Source organism: Magnolia sinica, chromosome 18 (genome assembly GCF_029962835.1).
Source record: "Magnolia sinica isolate HGM2019 chromosome 18, MsV1, whole genome shotgun sequence".
NCBI lineage: Eukaryota > Viridiplantae > Streptophyta > Magnoliopsida > Magnoliales > Magnoliaceae > Magnolia > Magnolia sinica.
Genome location: NC_080590.1, coordinates 61,785,978 through 61,792,904, shown reverse-complemented (window position 1 = coordinate 61,792,904; position 6,927 = coordinate 61,785,978).

The window sequence follows — 6,927 nt, the reverse complement described above, 5'->3', positions numbered from 1 at the left end:
AGTCGGCACATTTCTTACCGATCAGAGTCACTTACTCTGCAGACGAGTTGGCTAGGTTGTATATCAAGGAGATAGTGTGTCTGCATGGAGTTCCCCTGGAGATTGTGTCTGATAGAGACACGCGTTTTACATCTATCTTCTGGACTCGTATCCAGGAAGCAATGGGTGTGAAACTGAAGTTCAGCACCGCGTTTCATCCGTAAACAGATGGGCAGACGGAGCGCGTGAATCAAGTCCTGGAAGATATGTTGCGAGCTTGTGTTTTGGATTTCAAAGACAGTTGGGATGATTGTCTTCCGTATGCAGAGTTCGCGTATAATAATAGTTTCCAGGCGAGTATCGGCATGGCTCCCTATGAGGCGTTGATTGGTCGCCCGTGCAGAGCACCACATTGTTGGGCAGAAATTGGTGAGCGTAGTTTGCTTGGCCCGGAGTTGGTGCAGGTGACTTCAGAGAAGGTTGACATCATTCGACGTCGACTTCTGACAGCGCAGAGCAGGCAGAAGAGTTATGCTGATACGAGGCGTCGACTGCTTGAGTTTGTAGTGGGAGACCATGTTTTTCTGAAGGTCTCTCCTATGAAGGGAGTTCTGCGGTTCGGTAAGAAGGGGAAGCTGACGCCGAGATTTATTGGTCCATTTCAAGTTCTGGATCGAGTGGGAGCGGTAGCATACCGCCTTGCTTTGCCCACACCTCTTGCGGGCGTGCATAACGTATTTTATGTTTCTATGCTGAAGAAGTACGTTCCTGATCCTTCGCATATATTAGTTGGGAGCAAGTGCAGTTGAGTAAGGATGCCACTTATGTACTGCGACCGACGCGTATTCTCGACAGGAAGGAGCAGGTATTGCGTAGCAAGGTTATCCCTCTTGTGAAGGTGCTATGGACGCATCATGGTGTGGAAGAGGCTACTTGGGAATCTGAAACTGAGGTCAGAAAGACCTACCCTCTGATCCTTGAGGATTATATGAAGGTATGAATTTCGAGGACGAAATTTTCTTTAAGGGGGGTAGATTGTAACGACCTTGGAATTTCTGTGCTAATCTTTCCTTAAGTAGTTGTTTTTGGGGTAATTAGCGCTTTACTCGATTGCTTGTGAAATTCGCATCAATCACTTTAAATTGTATCTTCATAGCTCTAAACGTGTAGATTAGTGAGCGCTACATTACTCTGAAACCTGTGATCCATCGCTAAATCCAGTTGTTCTAGGGAATTTTTGGAAGATCTGGATCGGACTTGGACCTCATGTCGAAAGTCCGATAGCGATGATCTTAGGCTGTTGCGGTCACCGAGTTGGGCTTGACTATCACCTCGAAAATCAAGTCCATGTGACTTTCTGGGTCGATTTGCTTGAGCTCGGAGTGAAGAGTGTGAGAACGGTTGGAATTTAATAAGTTTTTATGAAATCTGAGTCATGTCGCTTGCGTGACGATTTTAAGCTATCTGACCGTTGGATTCTGACCCAATTTTACCCTCTGATCAGGATAGTTGGCCCAGGCATATCCTAGTGCTTGTGGACCTGATCGAGATTCCGTGACTGTTGAATTGAGTGTGGTCCGCCACAGCTGATCTGAAGAGTCGGTCGGTATGAAAACTCAGCCTGACCTAGATCCATGGTCAGTGAGCTTAAGTCCGACCTTTCGTGGTTATAAGCCCACCAGAAGTGCTTCGTTGGATCGAGAAAGGCATGCTTTGGTTATAACTTAAGTATACCTTGTCCCTAAGGTTATTTTCATCAAGTATAGGCATATTTATAGTCCTTAAACCCTAGCCCTCTTTTCCATACGATTTTCTCTAACCCTAGCTTGGAAAGAGAGTGGAAAAGAGAGAGAAAGTAAGAGAGATAAGTTGGTGAATCATCTTGGATTCTTCCTTGTTCTTCTTCATCTTTGAACCTTCACTTTGAATCGTTATTCTGACGGTTCTGAGTTCTTTTGGGGTAAGTTAACCTAACCCTAACCTGTGTTAGAGCTTAGATTAGTTTTGGTGTTGTTGTATTTCATGTCTATCCTTGTTTTAGGGTATTCAATCACCGTTGACGAAGACAACTCGTCTAAATCAGTTCGGTGGTCCTTTCTTCGCTTAAGGTGCGGACTTTAAGTGTATAGGTTATGGTTTTCAAGGCTTTCAACGCCAGTTAGTGATTTATTCTTGTTATGGATGAGATTTCACATGTCAAATGTTGTGTTTACATTGCTTTCCTGATAGGCATGTGCTATATTGAGATTTGTGTATTCTATGTGTATTTATAAAGTACCGTATACGTATAAAATATGCACTTATGTTTGCCATGATTATTTGTCATGTATGTATGCTAGATGCATGTATTACAACTCCTTGGTAAAAGGAATTGTCAAAGTGCATGTATTCAACATACGTCATGTATGTTGTTCCATGTATGCTAAGTGTTTGTAGAAATGCATGAATGATCTAAGTGTAACTTATTACACTAATTGCGGGCGTTGAGAAGTGATTCTCAATACTCCTATTGATGCGCATGATTTCCTTTATACAAGTTACATTCCAAGTTATTTAAATTCAAGCATTACCTATGCTTACATTTATGTTAAGTTGATATTCTTCAGATGCGTATGTACCATGATTTGAGTTGTTGTTCCATTACTGTTCTACATTCCATATGATTATCTGTAGTAGTGTAAGGTGTTTGGGACTATGCCTTAGTCCAGGAAATTGGTAATTGACCCTACGTTCGTGGTTGAGATTGCTTTCGCCACGTAGGACGTATTAGACGAACCCGAGTCGTATTAGAGTTGTCGGCAGTGGTTTGGCCACGCAGAGTGTTTGCGCACTCTATGTCGTTCAATTCAACGTGCGCTTGTGCTAGTCGAGTTCGTCAAGTAACCCGATTGTCCGATGTATGTTCACCATGTATGGACGCTACTGCTTGAATCTAGGGTACCAAACTTACCAGTGAAATCCTATTAACTATGGTACTTGATCCGCTAAGACTCATGAGCCGGACATGGTGGTATGGGACACCGTGGTCGAGCTGTCGGCTTACGCTGGGGTGACGAGTCTCCCCGCAGTGACCAGTGAGCAACTAAACTCGTGAGCCGATTATGGTAGTATGGGATACTATATTCGTGCTGTCGGCCTACATTGATTGGTGACGAGCCCTTTGTAGTGACCTCGAGCATACCTGGATACCGCAAGGAGGTGACGAGCCGAACTGTGGTAGTAAGGGCATGAAAGGCGTGCATTGATTGGTAACGAGCCCTTTGCTACGACCTCAACTATATGATCATATGAGATGTCTAGGATTGACGACCCTAGTATGGATCACGGTTTGGATGGTGATATGAGGAAGGTATCTTAGCTTCCCAATCCTGCTGTGTGAAACGGAATAACAACTTGGTAATCATATCTATGCACCGCATTTGCATGTGCTTTGTAGATGTGGCGCACTTTGAGGCGATGTCATGCGTAACATAAGATGAAGACGCTGAGGGTGTACGCGTGAGGGCACGCATCATATTGCATTCATCCTTGCATTAACAAGAGTATTTAGGATTTATTTAATTGTCCTGCTTTATCATTACTGTTTGATTGAACTGATAACATGTTAACCAGTGCCTTATTGTTCCACTGAGTTGATCACTCACTCCCACGTTCTGGGGCGGTGTTAAACACCCACCAGACTCTGTCTTAGGCTCTGACGTTGCAGATGTGGATGCGACTTCTGAGGCAGAGCGGGAGCTGGATGATGACGAGGCTGCCTTCTCCTATATGCAGTTTTCAGACGGGTTCTAGCGAGCCTGGGTCTGATGCGCGGGATTATGGGATTATTTTTGGGAACTGAAATGATGTAATTTGATACTTACAATTTTGTTAAATAACACTTTCATACGATCTGACTTGTATATGTAATTTAAGGATTTACACTTGTACACATTTTACTATAAGTCTTCCGCTTGCTTTATCCACTTATCCCTGAATCATATCTGCGTTTTGGCTTAATCTATTCCATGTTTTATGCACTAATACAGTCAACATACATTCATCATTAAATATGTTGCATAAGTGATGTTTTGGAACTCGGGAACTCGGGAGCTGAGTTATGCTCGACCCCTGAATTTCAGGGCGTTACAGAGAATAAGGTCAAAAGTGTTCTATCTTCCATGAAAAGTCAATCATGTTAATGTCGTAAAAATTGTCATCATCCTCTAACTATTTGTCTATGTTGAAAAATATATTCAACTCCAATGTTATATTCCCAAAAGACATACTCATGACTCCATTCCTGCAATTAATGATTGCGTTTGAAGTGGCGAGGAATGGGCGACCAAGAATCACGGGAATTTGAGTGGTCATGTTACTGATGGGTTGCGTATCCAGGATGATAAAATCTACGGGTAATAGAATTTGTCAACTTGGACCAACACATCCTCAATTACTGCTCTCGGTATACAACTGAGTGATTAACAAGTTGTAATGTGGTTAGGGTGGGTTTTAATTCACCCAAACCTAACTATTTGGAGGTCGAGTAAGGAATCAGATTTATGCTCGCTCCTAGGTCAAGAAGTGCATGCTCAATTTGCTAGTTCTCAATTACACAAGGTATGGTTGGGCTACCGGGATCTTTGTATTTCTGTGGCACATCTTGCTTTAGGATGACACTTACTTTTCAATTAAAAAGATTTTCTTTTGAATATTTTGCCATCTTTTGGTTGTACACAAGTCTTTTAGAAATTTGGTATATGAAGGTATTTGTTTAACCGCATCCAGTAAAAGAATATTGACCTTCACTTATTTCAACACCTCTAGAATGTCTTGAGAGTTAGAGAGAGATTTTGGTGCAACTAACCGTTGGGGGAATGGGGCAATCGGCTTGCCTTGAAGTTTCGATTCCAATTCTTATGGAGTAGTGCTAGATCTATCATCATTGTCCTCTTCCGAGTCCTTATGCTTTTCGACCATAACCGGAACGGTTTTGTCAATGGTCTTCCCACTCCTAAGAGTGGTGATAGATTTAGCTTGCTCCTTCTGATTTGAAGAGCTTGGATCACTTATCTCATATTGCAGTTTAGGATTGGGGAGAGGTTGAGCAGGAAGCATCCCCTTTTATATAATTATAACACGTGAATCTATCTTTTGCATAAATTTTGTTAGTTCTCGTATTGCTTAAGTAAGCTCTTGAGTTTGGGTGGAATTTTGAACCGAGGTTTCCCTTAATTTGGAATTTGATTGAAAAAACCTTGAGGGGTAGCAGTTTGTCCATTCCTCCAATTGAAATTTGAATGATTTCTCCAACTAAGATTATATGTATTAGAGGTAGGTCTATTGAAAGGTCTTTGGTAATTGTTCACAGCATTAGAATCCTCATTCAGCACATCTCGAAAGGTAGGTATTGTTGGACAATTTTCAGTTGTGTGAACATTGCAAGCACGAATACTGCAAACAGTTTCCTTAACCTTATCCTTCTTTAGTTCCATGGCTTCGAATTTCCTTATGAGATTAGCCACTTTAGCATTGATATCATCATCTTCTTTCAGAAGGTATAATCCACCCCTTTCCTTTGATTGAGTGGGCCTAGAAGTGGTACTTGATTTTGGGTATGTGTCCCATGATTGTGCGTTTTTAGTAAGTCTATCCAACTAGTCCTACACATCATCGACATTTTTATTCATAAATTCCCCATTGGACATTGTCTCGACCAATTGGCGCATGGAAGATGTCAGTACAACATAGAAAAAGTGTGTAATACACCACATTTCAAAACTGTGTTGTGGGCATGAACTGACAAGATCTATGAACCGCTGCCAACATTGGAAGAATGTTTCATTCTCCTTTTGGGCGAAGTTCATGATTGACTTTCTAAAGGTGTTTGTTTTATGATGTGGAAAAAAATTTCTTTATGAACTCCCATATCATGTCATCCATGTGCCAATAGATCGGGGAAGTAGTGAGTACAACCACGTCTTAGCTCTCTCTTTCAAAGAAAAGGAAAAGAGTTTTAGTCTGACCGTGTCCTCAAACACATTAGGAAAATATAAAGTGGCTATAATCTCGTCAAACTCTTTCAAGTGTAGATATGGACTTTCAGATTCAAGTCCATGAAATTTTGAAAGGAGTTGGATTACTCCTGGGTTAATATCCATGTGTCTCATATTTTCTGGAAAACCCATGCATGAGGGCGTGCTGACCCCCGCCGGTTGTAAATAATCTTGTAAGGTACGAGGTGGGGGTTCTTAGACTTCCTCAACCCTAGGTTGAGGTTCTCCTCTCGGTTGATTAATCGATTGATTGGTAGCCATAACCTCAATTAACTTTAAGGATCTCAAGTAGTATCTAATCTTACGATGGATAGATAACCCCTTAACCAATCCTCCTCCACTCAAGAGACGTAGAGTGTTGTCACGGACCCACTTGGGCATGAAACACTCTCAGCCCTCAATTTCAGATTCTAACCTAAACCTATAAGAAAGAAAGGAAATAGAAATCTAGAAATAGAGAGAGAGGGAATTAGAAAGAAGTTACCAAATTAGAAATTTCTAAATTAAGATCCTGCAAAACAAAACAAAACAAGTTAGTTTCTAAAAAAATAGAAATTCTAAAATTAGAAAGTTTCTAAAAACAAATTAGGAAAATAAACTAGTTTTTAAAACCAGAAAATTAGAAAGTTTCTAAAGAGAGAAGATAGAAAGTTTCTAAAAATAGAAAAGGAAAGTTCCTAAACCTAGAATTAGAAAGTAGATCTAAGAAAGTTTCTAAAAAAAGTTAGTCTCTAAAAACAAATTAGGAAAGTTTCTAAACCTAGAAATAGAAAGCTAAGTTAATTTCTAAAATAATTCAGAAAACTCTAATCCTAAAAATAGAAACTAGAAAAACCCTAATCTTAACCTAATTCCAAAACTAGCTATTCCTAGAAAAATGCAACAGTTAGTCCCCGACAACGGTGCCAAAAAC